This window comes from Callithrix jacchus, chromosome 4, assembly GCF_049354715.1.
Source record: "Callithrix jacchus isolate 240 chromosome 4, calJac240_pri, whole genome shotgun sequence".
Lineage (NCBI taxonomy): Eukaryota > Metazoa > Chordata > Mammalia > Primates > Cebidae > Callithrix > Callithrix jacchus.
In genome coordinates, this window is record NC_133505.1 from 23,943,803 (window position 1) to 23,968,479 (window position 24,677).

General features: G+C 40.3%; 1 long non-coding RNA gene across 5 annotated transcripts in view; it reads left to right on the plus strand.

The window, feature by feature from the left end:
* Positions 1–24,677, plus strand: part of LOC118152797 (uncharacterized) — a 189,659-nt gene that overhangs the window by 112,077 nt on the left and 52,905 nt on the right. For all 5 annotated transcript variants that reach the window (XR_008480523.2, XR_004741643.3, XR_008480521.2 and 2 more), the window contains 3 exons: positions 3,806–3,927; positions 16,275–16,494; positions 20,270–20,518. This is a non-coding gene — a long non-coding RNA (uncharacterized LOC118152797). The remainder of the gene's footprint in view (positions 1–3,805; positions 3,928–16,274; positions 16,495–20,269; positions 20,519–24,677) is intronic.

Below are 24,677 nucleotides of genomic sequence, written 5' to 3' on the forward strand. Positions count from 1 at the left end.
CAGCTGGTTGGGTCTGGGACACTGGGAGCATGATTGTGATCAATACTGGTTTGCTTCCTCCTGCTGCTTGGAGTCTTATTAATAGTAGTCACAATTAAATGTTGTATGAAACAAATGGAAAGGATTTGAGTCCTCGTTGGGGGTCAGATTAATCACAATTACCGACAAAGTAGAGTATCATAGGGTAATTCACCAGAAGCCAGGACAGTGTAAAAATATAGGGTGGGTATCACTGGTAAACAATTATCCATGGTTCTCTCGTGTTTCTGCATGCCTGACAGGCAAGGCAGTTGCAGGGAAGGCCCTATGTTCTAAACTATCTTTTCATGGATGTTTGTATAGCAAACATATCTCTATCTATATTTGTTTATATAGCAAAATCCTTGGAATACAGGAATAGTGCTATTGTCTGGAATAAATAGCATACACACTGCTCACAATAAAGCACTCATAGTTTGCAGCTTCAACCCTCTGCATGTGTAAGTGGCATCTGGTGCTCTTTGGATGGGATGAATGTGCATGTGAGATTTAGATTTCAGAGAACTGACAAAACAGCTCATATTTTGGCTACTGCTATTGCTATAATTAATAAACTGTTTTTCATTTCTGACCCAGAAGTCTTATATCTTTTACCAACATCTCTGAAACTGTTAGCAGGCTAACTCATTAGCTTGCCAGTATGGTAAAATATCAGATCCTCATGGTTCTTGGCAGTATAATATTACTTATATATGACATACCACATAATTATGTAGTTTGTACTACATATTATATAATTATGTATAGAATATAATTCTATGTTTTATACTATCTAAAACATATAATTATATGTACTAGATAATTTTATTTAATTATATATGCTGTATAATTATGGTCCATAACAAGTTAAAAATGTACAAATACACATTACACTTAAAATAACAGTTATAGTTCATAAGCCAACAAAGGATATACAATGAAATTCTAAAAAGTGAAAAGGAAAAAGGAATAAAAGTACAGATGTGACAAATAGAAAAGAAATAGCAAGATGACAAACTTAAATTTACCCCTACCAGTAATCACACTAAATGTAACTGATCTAAACACTGCAGTTAAAAGGCAGAGATAGTCCAATGAATAAAAACACAAGAACTAACTATATGCTGCCTTCAGTAAACACATTTTAAATATCAAAATGCAAATAGATTAAAAGCAAAAGGACAGAAAGAGATATGTTAATAAAAAGAAACTTGTAATGGCTATATTAATATCAGACAAAGCGGATTTCAGAACAAAAGAATATTATTAGAGATAAAAAAGGATATTTCATAAATAAAAAGGGATCAATTAAGAGGACATATCAACACTGAACATTTATGGGCCCCATAATTTTATTTGAAAGAAAATTTCCAAATACATTATAGAACTAAAGGGAAAAATAGATAAGTTTACAGTTATAGTCAGATATAGCAATCTCAATAATGCATAGCAAAAATAGGTAGAAATCAGCAAAGATTGGGAAGACTTGATTAACACTATCAACTGATTTGGACTAATTGCCATTTGTAAGACACTTTATCTAACAATAAGAAACTTTTTGAAGTGCATATGAAAAATCTACCAGGATAAAGAGATATTAAACTTCTTAGAGTATGCATAAATAATCATTAACTGAATGTTGGTGGAAATATGAGCCTTAAAGGCCATTCTGGTGAGGTCTCACAAGGAAATAAGGAACATGTTGTTGGAAACTGCAGGAGAGGTTATCTCTGTCATAATGTGACAAAGAACAGACTGAACTGTCTTCTAGTGTTTTGTGGTGGGTAAAACTTGTGTGAGTGATGAAATTAGATATTTAGCTGAGGAGATTTTTAAGTTAAGTGTTGAAATGGCTTGGTTCCTCCTGATTGCTTACAGTAAAATGCAATAAGGGAGGGGTGAATTGAGGAAGGAATTGTTAAACAAAAGGAAGCAGAACTTCAAAGTTTGGAAAATTCTCAGTCTATTTATATGGCAAAATCTAAAAAGCTTGTTCTAAATAGAAAGCTTGTTTTGACATCTGAACAACAATTTGGGAAGGAGATTATTATGGGTGTGATGCAGGGACCCAGACACCCCAGAACAAACACTGACAATTTAAACTGAAAGCGACAGAGATAGAATGAAATAAAGTAAGGCTGGACTTGTTAGGTACTACAGGACTGGACCATAGAGATATTTGGTTGGAAACACACACTATTCAAGACAAAAAAACAATGACCCTGAATGGGATTCAGAGCTCATTCAGAGTAATGAGTCCAGAGTTTACGGTCTGTGTTTCAGCAGCAACATTTTATTTGATTAGCACTGAGTGAGCTTCTTCACTCCTGTGAGGATATGGTAGTTTCCTTTTTTTATTCTCAACTCATTTTAGAAAAATCAGTCAATAATTAGTGGGTGATCTCCTTTACATAGGAAGTTGATAACAATCAACTAAAATTACACAACTAAATTGTCAACTAATGTGACCATTACATAATGAAAATATTTAATAGTGAAATTTCCAAGACCACCAATGGGCAAAGAAAGCCCATTTTTCAAAGTTAATTAGCAAATGCTTATCGATAATGCTTATTTTCTTAAGCAGATTCAAATGAGATAATTTTAGATGTTTTCTCATTGAGTGAGGCATCATGCAGTGTTTGGGATGAGGAAACAGAACTAATCTGTGTTTTGGGTTGCATAAATGTCAGAGATCAATGAATTGTTAAATAAAGGCATTCCACTTGGGAATGACTCATTTAATCTTGGTTCTGCCCTTCATGTGAAAATGGAACATTCAGAGAAGCCTTATTTGCTATTGAATATCTTTCTCTATAAAATTAGAAACAAGTAACTAAGCCAAGGCTAGGTTTTGTGTCAATCAAATGAATGGGCCTGTAGATGAAGCTTTGCATTAGGATTCTGACACCCCTGGCACAGAGATGGATTTGTCCACTTTCATTCAATAAATAATTCTCCTGGAAAAAAACTGTGGCTTCTTCATGGGTAGAATAACTCAACTTTGTAATGTTCTCCTCAAGTTAATCCATAAATGTAATGCAATTCCAACAACCTTTTAACCAGTTAAATAGATTGTAAACATCATGTGAAAAAAAGTATAAGTAAGAATGGCCAGGAATAACTAAAAAAAACAACAACAGTCCAAGAGGATTATCTCTGTTCTATATCAAAACATATTTTAAAGCTATCAAAACATATTTTAAAGCTACCAAAATTAAAACAACATGGTATTGGCACTTATATAGGAAAACCAATAAATAAAACAGAAAGTTCAGAAACACTACATATTAGTAATTTAGTAGATGATATAGGTGAAATTTTAATACAGTGAAATAAAATAGGGACTACTGAGTTAATGGTTTTGGGCCATCTTTATAATTATCTGGGAAAAGACTGAATTCCCATCTTACATATTATATACACCGAAATCTACAGATTGATTACAATTCAGGTGTTCAAAATGGGAATTAAAAGTATTATGAAAGTATGTAAGATTCAGAAAATTTAAATAGAGAAATATTTTCTAATAATGAATAAAACCATTAAAAGCTGGTAACATTTTTGACAAAACAATTGCATTGCAAAAAAATTTTAAACAAAGAACACAAAAGCAGAAAGGGTCAATTTCATATATATATATATATATATATATATGTACATATAAGCATATATATATATTTATATGAAGATCAAAACCCAATGGGAAAAGAAAAAAGATATGAAAGAATAATTTATTTATTTATTTTCTTTCTTTCTGTTTTTTTTTTTTTTTTTTTTTTGGTAGAGACAAGGTTTCACCATATTGTCCAGGCAGATCCTGAACTCCTGGGCTAAAGCAGTCCCCTGCCTCAGCCACTCAAAATGCTGGAATTACAGATGTGAGCCACTGTGCCTGATCCCAAAAAGGTAATTTATAATAAAGAAGATATAAATGATTGTTCTCAAATGAAACAAAATGGTGTTCAACTTTATTTATAATAATGGAAATAGTAATTAAAATAATAATGATACATAATTGACATCTATTTTTAACCTATAAAATGAGTAATAAATGCTGCATTGGTTAGAATGTAGAGACATAGGTTCTTTCACACATTGTTGGTGGAAATGTAATTTGGTACCATCCTTACACAGGGCAATTTAGCAATGCCTTTTAACAGGCAAGATGCTTGTTAATGCACCTTTTATCTTCTATGAACTTAGGCTCACATTATTATTAACTTGAGGTATACAATGTTTTGTCATATAAACTACTTTTAACTGATTATTACTTTCAATAGCAAAAAACAGCAATTACTTTTGCACCAACCCAATAGTTTGCTCCCAACTTTTTGCTCCTATAAACAGTGCTGTAATATAATCTTTTAAAATAACTCTACATACTTGTGGTATTATTTCTGAAAGACAGAGTCCTATAAGAAAAATTGTTGAACCATTTCTAGCTTCTCTGAGTAGGCCTGGGAAAAGAAACTTAAAATTAAAGGCCGATGATAGATGCCATTAGTAAAAAAGAATCTCCTGTCCTTTCCAATCACTTCTGCCTACTTTTCTGGCTAGTTTCTGCACCTGCCTTCAAAAGTTCACGTTTTCATTACAGGTTTTCTTAATTTGCCTCTATCTCTGCACTGTCATGGCTACTACTCACAGCAGTTACCTTCATAAAAAATAGCCACAGTTACTTAGGACTTTACCTTATTATAATTTTTCTTTATAAATGGATTTCCATTTGTTGTATCTAATTTTTCTTAGTGGAGACAGAAGAGGTCTGCTCAGAGCAGCTTAACGAAGCCATCTGTGTGTATGGAAAAGCAGAGACAATTAAAACCTGTTGACAACTTTGGGTAAAGCTGTGGGCCTCATGTTCCATAATTTATGTGAGAAGCTGAAGCACAATCAGTTCAAGCTGGTTTTTGAAAGAGGCACAGTCTGTAATACACTTTTGGCAGGTCAGCATCTTTGCACTACAGCAAAGAGGTATCTGAGTCCAAAGAATTCTGAGATGTCCAGTAGGAGTCCATGAACAGGGCCCACGAAAACAAACACGCACAATTGCTGCAAAGAGAAGAGCAGAGATGCTGGTGGTTTTTTCCCAGTTTTCCATCTAACTTTATTTCTCTCTTACCAGACAAGCATACTGCATAGTGCTTTGTCCCACTGTTCAGTGCAGTTGTTATATCAGAAATGTCCAAACATTGTCAGCAGAGATACACAGGTGGCTAAGTGCTTGGGGAGGCAGTGGTGTGTGGAAAGGACTTTGTCTTTCTGCCACTCAGACTTGTGTTTTAATCTTAGCTGCGTCATCTCCCAGCTGGACTACCTTGGGCAACTCTCTTTTTCCTACTTTTTAAAGGGGAGAAAACAATACCTGGCTTACAGGACTGATGTGAAGGTTGAAAGTAATGTATGTGACATTGCTTACTTTCTACCTTTCCTTTCTCATCTCCTTGTTATCTTCCATGTCCGGTTCTGTGGTTCCTACACTGATGCTTCCACTGAAATTGCTCTGGTCGGCTTACCAGGGCCATCGTAGTTACTAAATGACTGTCTTCTGTGGCTTCTCAGAAATGTTGACTAATCTTACTCTCTTGAAACACTCTCTTCCCTTGGCTTGCAAGAACCACACTTTGATTAATTCTTTCTAGCTCCGTGGACACTTCTCAGTCTCTGGAGTCTTCTCCGCTCCCTCGTCCCCATCCTAAAGTTGTTGGTACTGAGTTTTTGTTCTGGATCCTCTTCTTCTGTGCACCTTTGCTGCACAATCCCCTTTACATCCAAGTCATCAATAATCGTTTATATATTTAGGTATCCACCACACAATTTAGGTTCAAACAAACATACCCCAATCAGTGTCCACAGGGCACTGTTTGGGCACCACAAGTTGGTGCAGGAAATTCAGACGCCTGACCCATTCATCCCTCACTTCCCTAGCCTGGCCTTTGCTCCCCTCCTCTTCATGGGTCCTGGCGTCTCAGAGACCCAACTGGCCTCCTGAGGGGAAGTCCAATCCTGCCTGGCCCTATCTTGGTTTCTGCTGTCTGCTGAGCAGAGGCTGGGCCATACCCTCATGTCCACAGTGACCACTATTTATTGGGTAGAGGGTTATCTTTGAGAGTAGTTACTCTGTGAGTGTGGGTTTTCAACTTCTCAAGTTTCCACTGAAGGAAAGGGGCCTTCGTTCAAGTTGCACAAAGCTTGTAGGATTAAAACTCATTCCTCTTGCTCCCTCAGGTACTTCTTTAGGGCCCCAGGGTCAAAGCAGTAGGAAAAGAACTGGCGTTAGTCCTTTTTCTGCACACGAAATCTTTTGCCCAGATTTGTGGCTTTTGCCTCCTGATGTCCGCAACTTATGACATAATGTCATAAGGTCATGGTGGACCAGAGCAGCTGGATGCTGAAGTATCTTTGATGGCACAAGGCTACACAGATACACAGAAGCATTTGAGTCTTCCCTTGAGATGACTCAAGAAATGAGGTTATTCAGAACTGTAGGGGAAGCTTCAGTGGAAGACAGGTCCACATGGGGGACATACTGCCTGTGCTGGATAAGCTCAATCGGTTTGGATGTGGTGCCAGCCGCTGCATCCAAGGGTGCTAATGGGAACTATTTCTCAGAAGGTCTTGAAGTGGAGCAGCCCCATGTGTTAGAGCTCCAGAGACAGAGTGTGTGATCCTTCTCTCTTGATCCTTAAGTGTTAAAGATGTTACAGACTGGTTCACGTATTTGGCCAGTATCTAGGCCGGTTGCATGAGAGCTGGGCTGGGATAGGTCCCAGGCCCACAGCCGCTTCTGTGGTAGTCATTTATGGCATTTCCCAGGAAATTCTGGCTCTCTACTTCCCAGGCATATGATCTTACTGCACTCCTTGGCCCTCTTGTTACTGCATGGGGCCATGTGACTGTTCTGATCAATGACTTGAGCAGATGTGATGTGACTCACTTCCAGGCAAGAGCGTGTCATTGCTGCTTCTTTCTGGTACGCAGTGACAAGGTTAGAAATATGATTGCTTTGTCATTATAGGTACTGCTAACCCATAATGGACATGTAACAGGCATGAGAAATAGAACCTTTACTGCCATAAGCCATAGGCATTGTTCAGACTATTTGTTACCATAGCAGAAACTAGCTTATCTTGACTGATAATCTCTCCCATCAAAGCACATACTCTCTTGGATGGCATAGGCAGAGTTTAAAAGACATTTATTTTTATACAAAGGAGTTATTATCTCCCTCTAATAAGACAGTAAGGCTCACATTTATCTAAGTTAGGAACCAACCAAGATACTCTTCACCGAGCAAAGAAAATCTATGATAATTTTCTTTGTGTCCCAGAGCATGAAGCCATTGGCAATTTTCTCAAAAATAAATAGAAACATCTTGGGTAGGAAATGCTAGTAAATTATCTTACCTTGTCTCCAGCCCAGATCTCCCATGGGCTTCAGATATAATTTTCACTGCTTACTAGATATCTTCACTTGGATGTCCTACCTGCATCTCAAACTCAACACACACAAACTCATTGCTTTCACCCCAAAATATGTTTCTCTTACTCAGCTCTCTACCTCAGTAAATGCTTTCATCAACAGAAGGATGGAACCATCCATCAATGGAAGCATCTTTGACCCTTTTGTCTTCCTCTTCCCACACACTACATCTTTTGCCCAGATTTGTGGCTTTTGCATCCTGATGTCCCCACTATACTCTGTACTGGCCATCACTATTTTCTTCCTGGATCAATCTAAGCCTTTGAATGAGTTTTATTGTCCCTTGTGTTTTCTTTTTGATCCACACTTCACACTGTAGCCAAATGGATATTTCTACAAGTAGATCTGATCCAGAGTGATACGTCTACAAGCTGGCCTGATCAAAATATTACCTAGTTGAAATTACTTTCATAGTTCTTGGTTTTTAAAAATGCTATCTGTAAGCCCCTGATTTGGCTCTGCTTCCTTCTTGGACCAATGCTCCATAGTCAGCCACACAGAACATAACTGGGAGTCGCATACTTAAAACCCTAATCTCAACCTTATTCCTCCAGCTAAAACGTCCTGCTCCTCTTTTCTCGACTAATAATTTTGCTCACTTGTTTGTCCTTAGCATAGATCTTACTTCCTCTAGGAAGCCTTCTGTGACCCACCCAGGCAAGAATACATGGCCTTTTGCTCCCCTTACAATGGATTCTAGTGCTTATTTCTGTATAATTCTGTCATAATTTCCCATTTCTGCTAATTGCCCATCATTGAAATACTGTGCCAAGGGTTTACAAAGATATATCATTTCATCCTCACAACAATCTCTTGAGATGAATAATGTTCCCGTTTTTGAAATTTTTCTATCACTTTAGAACAACAAACAGAGATGCAAGGTAAGTGATTTAAATCACTAGTTCATGGTGAACACAAATAACTAGTTCATGGTAATGAGAGACTGAACCCCTAAGCTTGTGTCCAGCCTCGTGGGCTTAACCACTATGCTGTGCTACACAACTGTAGTGTGTTCAGACATGACCTATGTTGTCCATTGCTGCATCCCCAGCACTTAGCACAATGCCTGGTTCAGAACAGGTGCTCAGTGAGGTAGCTAAATAAATGAATAAAAGAAAGAATGAAAATCTGCCTGGAAAATGATAGGCACATAGTAAAGACTAGCTTTTATTAAAAAAAAAAAAACCAACAAAACCTCTTATAAGCAACAAAGCAGAAAAAAAGGGAAGAAAACCAGATAGCATCAGCTCATTTTCTAGGCAGAATATAGGAAATGTATCAGGAAAGCGTGGGGAAGCAGATAGTAGTTTCTGCATCTGCTTTTGAAGGAGGAGGCAGTTTCCACGAAGCTGGACTTGCTGAGCTCAGGGACTTGTTCTTGGCAGTTCAGGTTCTCTCTCCACCTTGAAAAACTGCTGCGTCACAAAAAACCTTCTCAGCTTTAGCACCATTTCCCAGGAGATGTACTTTCAAACCTATATTTCCTTCAAGACAACAGACTATATTTAAAAAGATTCTCCCTTGAAATAGAAGACAATCCCTGCTTATGGGAAAAGAAAAGGTTTCTAGTAAGTTCAATACCAACATGGCTTTGGCTGGTGTATAAATGGCAACAACATAAGAAGACTATTTTTTTTTTAGTAGGAATTTATATATAGTGAGTGAGGCCAGTAGAGTTTTTAGTATTTGAGTCTATAGCATGGTTAAAGTGTTTTAGGGGTAAGTTTAAAAATTATAAATTAAAAGTCATCCAAGTAACCCATGTACACAGCATACAAAATGGTGTGTAGGATTTATACTGAACGCCTTCCATCTTCGGCGTGGCCCTCACTACCCTCAATTCCACTATGTAAATATAAAACTGTTTCTCCTTTTAATTTTTCTGGTGATCAAATGCTATGTCCACCAAAAACAAAAACAAAACTCAATACTTTTTTGAAAACCAATAATTTGATTGCTTAATTTTTTGAGTGTGGTGGGCTTTTGCCAGGTTTCTGATGTCCAGTGTCTTTCGAATACCTTTCTCTATTTGAAGAGTTTTCTATGTTATGCTCTGGGTCTCACACATCTCTAAGGTAGAAGCCAAAACTCATTCTCTGCCCCGCTTGCTGGAAGGAAGCCGACTGTGACGTAGGTTCTGCTGAGTCACCACACAGCACTGGGCTATGACATAGGAGGGGACAGAGTAGGGAGTCCTGTGTCAGAAGTCCACTTCTTTTGGTGAGCGTGGTAGTAGTGCTTCAGTTCTACTTGGAGCACTGTTTGTTTGGAGGGGATAGCAGCAGAATTTCTGCCATCCAGGCTTCAGTGTTGTTGGAGGGGCCTCAGGGGCTGCACCAGCTGCTGGAGTGGTGATAGAGGGATTTCCCTAGAGCAGCTCATATGTACCAGTTTCCTCCAGAGCCAACTGAGAAGCTGACATTTGCTTTTCCATTTCTATGAGTCTAATGCTGCCACTGCTGTGCCCACTTTGGCAGTGGAGTTGGGCTTGGCATTATGTGAAATTGCTTGACCATGAACTTCTAGAGGATTCTGTGAGTTACCGATACTCTACTAGAAAGGTTCTTCTTTGCTTACTCATCCTGAGTTCTGCTGTTTGCAGTAAAGAACTTTAAGTGATTCTTTTGATCAAGATCTATTGACCACTGCTATGAGAGACGAAGATTTATCTTACTTATACATGCCCTACCTCCTTTTCTCCCCACTTTTCAACATTTTTTGTTTTTAATTCATCGATGATTGCATAATATTAATAAAGCCCCTCTTCTTATTCCGTAAACTTTCTCTCTTAACTAACAATGATAAGACCTTCACTCCTCCTCTTCCCTGTCTTGTCAGTTTCACTTCCCATCTCCTGTCAGCTGCTGCTGAGCTTTTACTTTGTCAAAGTTGATAACATTTCTCTTCTATTCTGTGATCATAATTAAATCTCCTGTGCTTCATATCTTGGTGGATTCTAAAACTGGAAAACTAATAAGTGGCATTGACATTATTAAGACTGTGTAAATGTTGACTGCAGTGCCAAGTAAGGAGCTAATGATGACATTTCCTGCCCGATAGGTCTCAGGTTGTGACACCAGAGCTACTTGAAGTGGAGTGTTCCCAGCTTCAAGGTCACATCGATTTTCTGTTCTTACATTTTATCAGTCACTTAAAATCAAGTGTTATTTTTGTTCCCCTGATTTTAGGGCTCTGGCTTTAAAAAATACCAGGTAGGCTTCTAATTGAGTTATTTTTTTTCTTTTTAAGAAAAGGCTCTCAACTCTCTATCATAATCTCAAATATATCCAGACCTTCAATAGTCTGGATACAGAATCCCTTTATTCTTTCATGGTGCCCCAGGATAGGGTCTCTCCCAGACTGTCCTATCCTGGACCTGTTGTTGTCCAGATCAGCTGCACAGCCACCATCCTTGAGCTTCCTATTAGTGACCTCCAGGATGAAAGTCTAGCCCTGGATTCCATGTCATCTTTCTGTTTTTCTCCTTGTTTTACTAACATATATACTCGAAGACTTCCTCAGACAGGAAGTGTGGTATATCATCTAGGTCTTTATTTGAAAATAGTTTTATTTTCCTCTCATACTGCAAAGATAGTTTGGACATAGAATTTTAGGCTCAAATGATTTTTTTCCCCTTACAACCTGGAACACATTGTTTCATTACCTTCTGGCTAATATGACTAAAGACAAGTTAAATGGAACCCTAAATTTGTCTTTAGAAGCTTTATGATTTTTTTTTAATGTTTGGTGTTCTGAAACTTCAAGAGGATGTATTGGCTCAGTAGTTATTTTCATTCATCCTGTTGAGTACTCAATGGATTCATCAAATGTGAAGTGTATCCTACTATTTATTTCTTTAAAAAATTGTCCCATTCATTTTCTGTTCTCTTTCTCTATAATTCCTCTTAGCTACCTGATGGATTTCTGCAACTCCTGTATTAATTCTCTATGACTCTTGCCTTTATCCTTCAAATTTGCTATCTCTTTACCATTTGCTTTAAGCTCTAGGAAAGTATTTTGACTTTATATTTCAGCTATTCTTCTGAAATTCATATTTTGGAGATTAATTTATAAGAACTCTTCTGTGTTCTTTGTTCTTTTCTCAGTCAGACTGTTCTTGTTTTATAAATGCAATATCTTCTCAAATTTCTTTCAAGATAGCTATTAACAAGTTTTAAAATTTCTTCCAGTTTTTTAATTATTTCTTATCCTTTGAGACTATTTGGTCTTTTTTTCTTAATTTCCTGCTGGTGGTTGTCCTCAAATGTCTGATAATCTTTTGTGTACATTCACATTGACGAGTGATGGATTTGTTTTATAATAATAACTATCTAGTGCAAGTTCCTTTTTAATTTGGGTTGATGATATGTTTCTTAAGAGGTACTGCCCCTGAATGGGAAGGCCAACAAGGACATCTGTGCAAATGTGCAGGACTAACTGACAGATTTTGCTTCAGGATGTACATGTGTGGGAATCAGCCTGAGATGAGACATTTTGCTTCATCTCCACCCACCAAATGCCAGAACAAGGGGAGCTTTCCTCTTAGATCAACATCCCCACTAAAACACAAATTCTTCCCCAGCTAGCTTATCCATTTGTTTTAGTGAAGAATCTCTTGCCACTCTTTCCCCCTCTTTAGGAGTTAAAAACCTGGTGCCCTTTGCCCTATGTGGGAGTGTAACCAGTAACCCTAGCCTAAATGCTGGCTGACTGGCAGCCACTTCCCCTGAAGTCCCCTCATACACATAACTGGGCTTTGGTTTCCTCTGCTCCATGTTCTCATCTGCTTCCATATTCAAGAAATGCATTGAAGTCTCCCATCTATGAAAGACCTTCATTGCTCCCAGTTTCTTCATTGCTAAAGATTAATTTCTTTTTGAACTTCCATACAGTCGTTTGAGCGGGACACCTGCTAAGGGCAGTGGCACACTCATGTGCTTATTTTACCATCTCACACCAGACACTTGCCCACCTCCACTGTGCCATTTTTAAAAATGGGATGTTTTGTTGTTGTTGAATGTGTACTTTTCTCTTATCTATATACCTACTGCTTTACATGATATTTCAGGAGATAAGAATAGGCTCCTGTTGAAGGAAAGAAAGAAAGAAAAAAGGAAAGAAGGAAAGAAAGAAGAAATAAAGAAAGCAGATTTAAATGGAAGCAAACAAATGAAATAAATTGAGATAATAACAAGAAGTGTCACTCTCTCTTAAGTATGTATGATAAGCAGTTATAAACAGTGGACATTGTTAAGCCTTTGAAAGACCTTGGCACCTAACCATGTGCCACAGATATTAAATGAACAGCTTTCAAGAGAAACAGAGTTGTTTCTAAATAGGTTAGTGTGTTTTTGCCAGCAGGGTTCCTGGCACACAGGGGATACCTGCTCCAGAGTGTCTGTGAGAGAACTCAGACACATCATTTCCCCTCCAGCTGTTAGGGTCTATTGATTAAAAGATGATACATTACAGATACTGCAAGTGTTTAAGACTCAAGTTTAAAAAACACACTTGTTACTTTACTTATTTCCTTCCCATGAAACCCATTCAGACCCTAACACTCTATTGCCATGAGGATAGCAGAAAATTTCATCTCAGTTGCTGTTGTAATCTTTCCTTCTTAGAGTTCCAACAGAATCATGGAGCCCAACATGCAGAGAGAAGCCAGTTTACCCACATTAGAAATGCTGGCATCTTCATTGTACCTAAAGTCCAACAGATCTTTGCTGTGCCTATTTGTCCAAAGAGGAAATTCAGGGCTTTGGAACTGTTTCTCTTTGAAGTCTGTTTACTTTGTTGAGGCCCTGTGTTGGAGTGGTATGATCTCCCCTTCCTGAGAGGTCTGCGGACATTTTACCTCCCTTTAAAGTATGCTATTGAGGCATTTTGATGTAATCTCCTTAATTGTTGGAGGCTTTGGTAAATATCAAAGCTAAATCAATAGATCACTTCTACCTTCTGCCCTTCCTTGAGACAGTGAATCCAGAACAGACCATCTGCCTGATAGGAGTGGGGGAAGTGAATGGGAGTGGAGGATAAACGGAAGGAAGAGGACAAATATCAGAAGAAAAAAGAATCAGTTAATTGTTTCAAAAATACTACTATGCCATAGTAGGTACATTTAACCACAAAGGGCTATCTGATGGGCTATGTGGATGAAATGAAATGGTGCCTAGGCCAGGATGAGGTGAAGTGGGTTAAGGGTGAGTGGGAACAGGAGAGAGGTAGGAAGATTTTTCTGGAGAGTTAACACAGAATTTATGATGGAACCTCTCGGAGAATTTGAGAAGGAGATGAAAATAGCCTCCAGCTGCTATGAATGTTTATTTATTAGCCATGCCTACTCCACAGCCATGCCCCTCCCACAGCCACGCCCCCGTCCCAGCATTTTGTCAAAAGCCTTTAGCCAAACATGGATGAATCTGGAGAACATCATTCTCAGCAAACTGACACAAGAACAGAAAATGAAATACCGCATATTCTCACTCACAGGCGGATGATGAAAAATGAGAACACATGGACACAGGGAGGGGAGTACTAAACACTGGGGTCTATTGGGGGGAAAAGGGGAGGGCCAGCGGGAGGGGGAGCTGGGGAGGGATAGCCTGGGGAGAAATGACAAATGTGGGTGAAGGGGAGAAAGGAAGCAAAACACACTGCTATGTGTGTACCTATGCAACTGTCATGCATGTTCTGCACATGTACCCCAAAACCTAAAATGCAATAAAAAATTAAAAAAAAAAAAGCCATGAGGCGCTGCATTCCTGAGGACTCCTGAGTCCAGACTGATGCTCCTGGAGGCCATGTGAATGTAAAGAATGGTCATCTTGCCCGGAGATTTTACTAATCTTTATAGGGAGGACAGATATCCCCTGAAAAGTTCATGGCTACAGAAATCAGTGCCTGTGGCATTCACACCATTGCCACAGAGCAGCCTCAGGGTGCTGCCAGCTGATCTCACACATATTCTGAAGGTCTCCTGTTTCAGGAGGAGACCAGTGTGATTCCATTTGGATCCAGCTCTGGCATCTATTCACTTAAAAGCTATAAAGATTCATTTTGGGCAATGTACTGTGGCTCATGCCTATAATCCTAGCACTTTGGGAGGCCAAGGTGGGCCTCCCATCACTTGAGGTCGGGAGTTCGAGACCAGCCTGACCAACATGGAGAAACTCAATCTCTACTAAAAATACAAAATTAGCCAGTGGTGGTGGCGCATGCCTGTAATCCCAACTACTTGGGAGGCAGAGGTAGGAGAATTGCTTGAATCCGGGAGGTGGAAGTTGCAATGAGATTGCTTCATTTCACTCCAGCCTGGGCAACAAGAGGAAACTGTCTCAAAAAAAAAAAACAAAAAAACGGCGAATGTTGAACAATTAGAACACGTGGACATAGGGAGGGGAGCATCACACACTGCGGTCAGTATTGGGGGGCTAGGGGAGGAACAGCTGGGGATGGCGAGGGTGGAGAGGGATAAAGAGGGGAGAAATACCAGATATAGGTGATGGGGAGATGAAGGCAGCAAACCACCTTGCTATGTATGTACCTATGCAACAATCCTGCATGATCTGCACATGTACCTTAGAACCTAAAGTACAATAAAAAAAGAGAAAAATTTAAATAAATGTAGAGATATAACAACAACAAAAAAGTAGCTTTTCCAGGAAAAAAGTATGGAAGAGGATTATGAACATTGACTCAAGCAGATACTCAAACCAAACCCATGGACTCACTGGGCTGCATAGCTGATGCTACCACGAATAAGCTCTGCTGCATATGGCGGGCCCTGCGGCAGCCATGGTCAGCTTCCTGTTATGTACCCATGAGAAACAAAGTGTTGGGTGTCTGCTGCATCCCACAAGAACTGGAAAGTCACATGGCAGCTTTCCTGTCTGGCATATCTTTAGCCTTCTTCCCCCAAAGACTGGCTCCTCTGCTCAGGGCTCAATATGACCACTGGCCTCAAGTCTGCATGATTTTGTTTTGACTCACACTGGTAATGGACACAATCTCTCAGTGAGCCAAACCCAATTTCCTCTGAGAGAGAATCTGATTTCCCAAGATTTAGTTGTGTCCGTTATGCCCACAGAGCTGCTTCCTGGAAGAGGTGAATCTATTGATAAAGGCACAGGGGTCTGATTATGTCCCTCAGCCAAAGCTGCAGACGTGGGCAGATGATTTTATGAAAGCATGAAGGCTCCAAGACAATAATTAATAATTAACCATTTCAGTATCCTATTCATCCACAGCTAGACTTTGATGTCACTAGTGCGGACACTCTAACAGTCGTGTCTCATCTCAGTGTGTGCTGTGTTTGATTTCAACATTTTCAATATTTTCTATTTCTGGTTTCAGGTGTGGTGCCACATTTACATGATATAGAAATAAACAGAAGATTACCTTACAGAATGATTTTAGGATGTTTCACATGGTTTTCAATAACTAAGGAACACCCCAATATTATCATTAGTGTTTGCTACATCAAGTGAAGGAAGAGGCAGTAACACACATGCCTTGTCCAGAAATGCATCAAAAGGCCTATTATTCTTCATGGGCACATTTAATTTCCACATTAACTTCTCCCAAAGACAACAATCAGCAATTTTATCACCTACTGGAGAAAGGCATTCCAGGGCCTCAGGGCTCATCAAAATGAATGTGTTTTCCACAACATTCCGTAGTTATTGACTCCTATATGCTAAGCCATGTGGATAAGCACAGGCCACCCTTTCCTCTGTGCTGTTTTAACTACTACCATTTTTACATTTCAGAACAAGAGCTGCTCTTAGCCAGAAAAGTGCCAGATGGTACTGAGGAATCAGACTCATACTATTCCAGAGCAATGTCATCTGCAGAAGAGAGCCAGTAGCTAATTGACAGAGACGACGCCCTTGTTGTTTTTATGGAAGTCAAGATGTCCTGTGTCTATCACTAGACCTGTTCTTCTATAATTGGCTTGGGTCTCAAGCTCTCTTTGGAACGTGATTCTAGGTATGATCTTGCCTCTTCAATTCTATCTTCAGACGTAACGCTGCAGTACCTTCTTCTTCAAATGGCTTCTCTTTACTTCTCCAGCTTTGAGAAATCCATCCTCCTCTCCCTCAGAGTTAACTTAGCTTTTCTCATCTGCATCAATCTTTGAATAACTATCATTTGTTATCAAGAATGCCTTTTAAAAAAGGTATCTATTTTCTATCTTCCCAACCAGCTAATAAGATATTTCCAGACAACTAAATATTTTGCCTCTTTCTCTCCACTTTGGGGCTTCCAGAGTGGTTTTCCCTTAGTGAGTGTCTAATTAATATTTGTTGGTGAAGCGATTGCTGCCCTGAGACTTGCTGCATTCTGATCAGAAAGTTCAGAAGAACAGTCCTATAGGGCATGATAAAATCAGGAATTAAATACTGAAGTTTAGGCTAAACCAAGATACCATAAGGTATCTTGGAGTAGATTTCCCCAGAAAATTGTTAGTTACTCAATGATTCACAGTTACAGAATGAGTCACAGAAAATATGGCCAGGAAATTCTTTTTTACATGTCATTCTAAAGTTAGCTTGTAAGTGTGGCCCAAGTCCAGCGATTTTCAATTATCTGTGGATGCATTTGCTACCACAGATTCATGTATGAAATATTTGATTTCTGCATCCACCTTCCAGGTTGGAGTATCGTAGTCATATGTGCGCATGTGGAAATTTAGCAAACACAGAGGTAATGCTTTTTAATATTTAAAAATGTACTCCTGGCAAACTGTAACAGAAGTGATTCTGATAGTCATTTGAGAATGATTGTTCTCGGACAGTAGTTTTCAAAATGTGGTTCCTAGACCAGGGCATCAACATCACCTGAGAGCATGTTAGAAATGTAAGTTCTGGGCCAGGCGCGGTGGCTCACCCCTGTAATCCCAGCACTTTGGGAGGCCGAGGCGGGTGGATCACGAGGTCAACAGATCAAGACCATCCTGGTCAACATGGTGAAACCCCGTCTCTACTAAAAATACAAAAAATTAGCTGGGCATGGTGGCGCATGCCTGTAATCCCAGCTACTCAGGGAGCTGAGGCAGGAGAATTGCCTGAACCCAGGAGGCGGAGGTTGCGGTGAGCCGAGATCGCGCCATTGCATTCCGGCCTGGGTAACAAGAGTGAAACTCTGTCGCAAAAAAAAAAAAAAAAAAAAAAAAAAAAAAGAGAAATGAAAGTTCTGGGGCTCAAAACTACTAACCAGAAACTCAAGGGTGGCGCAGCAGGTGTTCTCCGCTCCAGATGATTCTGAAACACGTGAACATGTGAGAATCACCATTCTAGGGATGTCTTATGATTATAATAATCTGTTATTTCTAAGGAAACCTTTGGGATAAAAATTCGTCTGATGTTCTGTTATTTCTAGGGAAACTTTTCAGATAAAAATTTATCTAATTGTTTAATAATATATGACATGGTTAACAATTGGAGATCTTCTCATTTAACAGATTTTTTACTAAGTGTTCCTATATGCCAAGATATTATGCTAGGTGCTGGAAATAAAGAGAAGAGTAAGTGCTGATATCTGCCTCAAGGAGGCCTTAGACTCAAATGGGATATGCACATGTGAGCAAATAATTATGATTCAGTGCTAGAAAATGTAGGTAGAAAAGGTTAATTCTGTTATGAAAGATATGGTCCAAGGAAGACTTTTGGATCCTGTCTCAGTTCTGAACCCTGAGAATTACATGTAGAAGTCAGCTAGGTATGGAAATATCCACTTAAGACTTAAAATGACTTAAGCCAGTCTGAAGAATGAAACATGGAACTTCCGGCCTTTGCAGTCCTCCTGTCCATGTGAAGACCTGTGGTTTACTGCAAGAGGGTAACTGAGTCTGCAGAATGAATGTTTGGCCAGCCAGAAGTGTTACTACAACCAATCTCCAATGTCGAGTCCCAAACAGCAAGAGGCCAGGAGAAGGAGGTCCCGTGAAAGCTCTAGCGTGGCCGTCCACCGGAGCAAGGGGGCGCCCTAATGCTGCGTATTCTTGCCTTGTACTTGAGGAACACTGAGTGAGGGGAGAAAGTGTTATTCCCTCCTGGGAATGGCATCTAAGTTCTTTCTCTTTAAGGAAAAAGTGGAACTAAGTAAAGTGCCCTCCACCAAAAGCCAGGGGTTTGTAGGCGATGAGCAGAAGGAAGGAGCATTTCAGATGGAGGGAAGGGCACATGCAAAGGTCCTGGGGCCTCAAATAACAAGGAAAATCTGTAGAAGGTTGGCTTGGGGTTTGGTTGTTTAGTTTTTCAGTTTTTATCTTCAGTTAGGGTCAGCAGACTGAATTCTTTTAAACATTAGAAAAGGAACTTCATTGGTTTTGAAACAGAGAAAAATGGGGCCAGGCACAGTGTCTCACACCTGTAATCCCAGCATGTTGGGAGGCTGAGGCGGGTTGATCATTTGAGGTCAGGAGTTTGAGACCAGCCTGGCCAGCATGGTGAAACCACCTGTCTCTACTAAAAATACAAAAATTAGCCAGGAGGTAGTGGCACACACCTGCCACCCCAGCTACTTGGGAGGCTGAGGCAGGAGAATCATGGGAAGGCAGAGGATACAGTGAGCTGAGATTGTGCCATTGTACTCCAGTCTGGGTGACAGAGTGAGACCCTGTCTCAAAAAAAGGAAAAAAAAAACAACAGGAAAAAGTTGAAAAGATATACATGACCAGTAATTGGAGATGGATAAAGTCAATTATGGTAGAGCCATGTAATGAAAGAAAATGAAATCATATTATAGGGCTTTATATTCACTTTATTTACATTTTATATTCTTTATTTAGAGCCATACATTATTATTTATATTTATAATATTTATATCTTATTTCTTTACTTATTTTATGAAATAAGAACTGGAAAAACATGGAAATGAATACTCCATAATGTTAGCAATGAGTACCTTTGAAATGTGAATCCGTTATTAGTGTTATTATTATCATTTTAGAGAAAAGGTCTTGGTGGTTTCCCAGGCTGGAGTACAGTGGCATTATCATAGCTCACCGCAGCCTTGAACTCCTGGGCTCAAGCAATCCTCCTGCCTCAGCCTTTAAGTAGTTTGGACTATAGATGAAATTATCAACTGCTTGAGTTTTCTTTGTTTCGTGATTTTTCCTTGTTTTTCAGTTTTGGGAAGTGGCCGTGTGCTGCTTGTACAATTAGGGAAAAAATGACAGTAGGTCTTATTTATGAGACAGAGCTGCACGCTTCTCCAATGAATGGCCATGGATGATCTGTTCATTTTGCCTGTCTTCATCATCAGTCTGAATGACCATACAAACACAAACAGCTCTGGCCATCACTAGTCATAGCGAAATGGATGCAGCACTTATGATTTGAGGAGGTTCATTTGCTGAATATGCGGCCAATCTCAGCGTTTATTACTCACCATTTAATCTTTTTTTAAACTTGTTTTTTTAAGTTAAAGAAATAGATTTAATTTGAAAATTGAGTTCTAAACAAGGTTTTATCGACTATTTCTAAACATTTTATTGACTATTTCGGAATTGTTAAAAACAACATACTTCATTTTTAAAAGTTCTTTGGCAAGAAAGTGGTTGAAATTCTTTCTTTTAACCTCCTTTTATGTGTCTATTTACTTTTATATAGTTCATGAAAGCAATCTAAATGTTTCTGTTTTGTTTGCTTGTTTTGCTGAAAAGCATCTTAAAAGTGAAATCTCTAGTAGCAAATCTTGAATAAGTATCTTCCCCTTCTGCCTTTGCTTGCATTTTCTGAATTCATTTCCTTTTTTCCAGAAATTTGGGGGATGCGTGCAACTTTTCCCTTGCTTCTGAAATGATAACTCTGCATTCATTCTCCACCATCATTAATCATGCATAGCTGTGCTCATTGGGGCAATGTTTTGAGAACCGATGGAGGAACAAGATCTTATTAGCACTGCTTTCCATGGTTTATCACTTACGGCCAATGTCACACAGGATTTTCAACCAGGATGGGAACGCCCAGCAGCTGGAAGCCCAGCTGCCAATTCATCAATTTGAGAAGTGAGTCTATTTCCGTCTAAGCTGTTGCATGCAAGGCACAGCGGGTTGATTCTGTGCCCATAGTGACTTCCTCCACTGTTTTTTTTTCCAACCTCCCCCAACCCGGGTCATTGCCATTGTCATTTCAGGCACATCACACACGCAGAAAAGCAATTCAGAAACTATGTGTTGAGTGAGATTTCCTTCAAGAGAATGGCAGTGGTCGGGGGCATAGATACCCCGCTCCTCATGGAGGTTCTACTGGGGCTGGGGCAAACATGAAGAAATCATTTCACCCATCTCTTTACCTCCTCAATCTCCTTTGGAAATAGCATATCCATCCCTTCTGATAAGGAAGTGGTGAGGGTGGAGTCCTATGGCAAAATGCTTAGACGTGTGAGCAGGACCACCCAAGTCCTAGCCTGAAAAAGATACTATACCTGGAAGCAGGTCAGACAACTAGACCTAAGCAAGCTCAAAGGGGGATAGCCGAGTGGAGCTGGGATGTTTGCATGATGCTGAATGAGTAGATGAGGGAAAGGCACACCAGGAATGTAAGTTCAGTTCAGCTTCATCATCACTCTGGGAGGTATAGATTCTGGTCTCATTTTCCAGAGGAATTAACTCAGATTCACAGAGACTGAAGAATCCCAATGAACTGGGCAGTCGTGGCATGCCTGTTTATTTAAGTGTGTCTGATTTCGAAGCCACACTCTTCATATAACAGAGAGAGGGTGTGCACATGTGTGCGTATGCAGTGCTTGTGCCCAAGTTAAATGTTAAATGTGTGCATCCTGATCAGTATTGGTAACTGTCTCAGGGATTGAATAAAGGGAGTTTAATGGAAGCACCGTTTACAGAGCTGGGGACAGAGTTGAGGAAGTGATAAGGGAAAGTCTAGGGCTCAGGAACTTGAAATAAGTCCTAGGCCTGAAGGAACTGGCAGAGCTGTCTCCACTGGCTGTGGAGACACTAAGACAGGGCCACCACAGAGGCCTGGCAGGGATTGAGTGGGAAGGGGACATGCTGGTCCCACCCTGATCTGACCTCTTCCTTCTCCAGTCTCCTGCCAGTACCTCCCTTTCTCTCCAGACACCAGGGATAGGGAAACTGGCTGATGCTGTTTGTCAAAGTGGATGCCTGGGGCCCAGGAGAAGGGCAGAAAGCAATCAGGAGGGGCAAACTGAGGACAATAGCACAATAATCAACTGGAATTAGTTGCTTTGGAATCAAGTTAGAATTGCAGAGGGATGAAGCCAGTAGTATGATTTAGGAACAAAAAGAAGGCAGAGCAAGGTGGACTTGAGGTCCACAGCCTCACCAGCAGGGAAGAAGAGGCACGTAGTGAGATGGAGCAGGGAAACATCACTAGGGCCACACTAAGTATACTGGGAGTACGAAGACAGGATTCAAAACATTCTTGGATAGAGTGCTGTGTAGCAGAGCAAGGGACCGAGAACTCCTGGGTTATGTTTTGCTCTGTCTTGTAGGAGATACGTTTTATCTATTTCTGCTTCCTTCCTGCCCTCCTCCAACCCCTCCAGAAGTAGAGTGGCCTCATTCTTAGTAAGCCCCCATCCCACACCCTGACAACTGCCACCTTCCCTGTGCAGGCGGTCCTCCCTCACTGTGGCCAGAAATAGCTAAGGGGTCTTAAGAACTGGGATTCTACCCTAGATGGTTGGATGACCTGAGGCCTGAGATTATGCAAACACCATTGCAAAGATTAGGCATGGCGTTGTCCTGATAGGGCCCTGCTTGAGACATATGTGGGTAATGTGAACATCCCCACAGTGATGGGTACCAATCTCCTATTGGGTATAATTACTCAGTGCCTTCTGCTGGAACAAGCAGTTTGGAAACAGAGTGCCAGGTTTGATTAGCAGGTGTACCAATCTCAGTCACATTGTTCCATGTTCTGAACTCCATGCTGATTCCACACGAAGTGCACTCATTGCAAAATTTAAAACAGGAAGCATGAAGTGCTGGGTTTTCATTCTGGGAGAACACAAGTATAGTTGTACCTCCATGGTTTTACAGGGCAGTAGATTCATCTAGGTAATCTGTTAGCCAACTGTGTTTACTGAACTCCTGCTGTATAAACTGTGTGGAGAATTTTGATTTGTGCATTTGTTTCCTAGGGCAGCTGTAACAAATGACCACACACTGGTGGCTTCATACAGCAGAAATTTAATCTTCCACAGTTCTGAGGTGGCAGCAGGGCCACGCTCCCTCCCGTGACTCCAGGGAAGGATCCTCCCTTCTCCCTTCCAGCTCCTTGTAGCTTCTATAGCTTTTTGTCTTGTGGCAGCAGAACTCCAATCTTTGTTTTTTTTAACTTAACTTTTATTTTAAGTTCAGGGGTACATGTGCAGTTTGGCTTTATAGGTAAACATGTGTCATGGGTTGGTTGCACAGATTGTTTCATCACCCGGGTGTTAAGCCTCGTATTCATTAGTAATTTTTCCTGATCCTCTCCCTCCTCCCACCTTCCACCCTCCAATAGGCCTCCAATAGGCTCCCTCTAAATGCCCACGTGTTCTCATCATTGAGCTCCCACTTATAAGTGATAACATGCAGTATTTGGTTTTCTGTTCTTGTGTTAGTTTGTTAAGGACAATGGCCTCCAGCTCCATCCATATTCCTCAAAGGATGGGATGTCATTCTTTTTTATGGCTGCATAGTATTCTATGGTGTATATGTACCAGATTTTCATTATCCAGTCTTCCACTGATGGGCATTTAGGTTGATTCCATGTCTTTGCTCTTGTGAATGTGATAAACATAATGTGGAGAAAAGGGAACACTTACACACTGAATGGGAGTGTAAATTAATTCAACCATTGTGGAAGACAGTGTGGCAGTTCCTCAAAGACCTAAAAACAGAAATACCATTTCACTCAGCAATCTCATTACTGGGTAATACCCAAAGGAATATGATTTTTTTTTTTTGTCAGGCCTCCATGTGCAAGCCCGGACCCAGAAGGTCTGAAGTCCTGTCGGCCTCTGCTGATCACCCCCACTCCTTCCTCACTTCCTCCCTCAGCCACCTGATCCAGCATTTGCCATTATCCCTGATAGCCCAGTGGAGATTCCCCCTGACCTAAGCTTCCCTTCACTGTAACTGAACTTATGGTAATGTGTACTCCTCGCCCTTACCCCCACCACTGTAACTGATCTTACTCTGTAACTTTCCACTGCCCACCCCAAACCTATAAAACCAACTCCTATCCCACTGCCCTTTGCTAACGCCCTTTTCAGCCTTAGCCCACCTGCACACCCAGGTGAATAAACAGCCACGTTGCTCACACAAACCTGTTTGGGGGGTCTTTTCATTCAAAGCATGGGTTTTTTAACAGTTTTATTAGAAAGACACATAGCTCCAATCTTTGCCTTTGTTTTTACATGGTCTCCTTTGTGTTCAAATCTCCCTCTCCTTTCTTGTGTAAGGAGACAAGTTATTGGTTTTAGGGCCCACTGTAAATCCAGGAAGTTTTATCATGAGACCCTTAACTAATTACATCTTCGAAGAGCCTATTTCCAAGTAAGGTCACATTCTGAATGTTGAGTGACCATGAATTTAGGAGATACTATTTTTTTTTTTTTTTGAGATGGAATTTCACTCTTGTTACCCAGGCTGGAGTGCAATGGCGCGATCTCGGCTCGCCGCAACCTCCACCTCCTGGGTTCAGGCAATTCTCCTGCCTCAGCCTCCTGAGTAGCTGGGATTACAAGCACGCACCACCATGCCCAGCTAATTTTTGTATTTTTAGTAGAGACGGGGTTTCACCATGTTGACCAGGATGGTCTCGATCTCTTAACCTTGTGATCCATCTGCCTTGGTCTCCCAAAGTGCTGGGATTACAGGCTTGAGCCACCGCGCCCGGCCTAGGAGATACTATTTTAACATATTATAACATGATTTAAATCTGGCCCTGCTTTTGGGAACATTAGTGTGTATTATTTCCTCAAACATTCTTTCCTTATTCCCACTTTTCCCAGAAAGTTATGTGCAAAGCATGTCTGTGTGTGTGTGTGCCAGAAAGTTATGTGCAAAGCATGTCTGTGTGTGTGTGTGTGTGTGTGTGATTATTCACTTCGGAATAAGCTGGGTGCTGTCTCCACCCCCTTTGTCTTTCCTAAATTGTCTTATTTCACGGTGGAATTTTCATCTGCTTGCT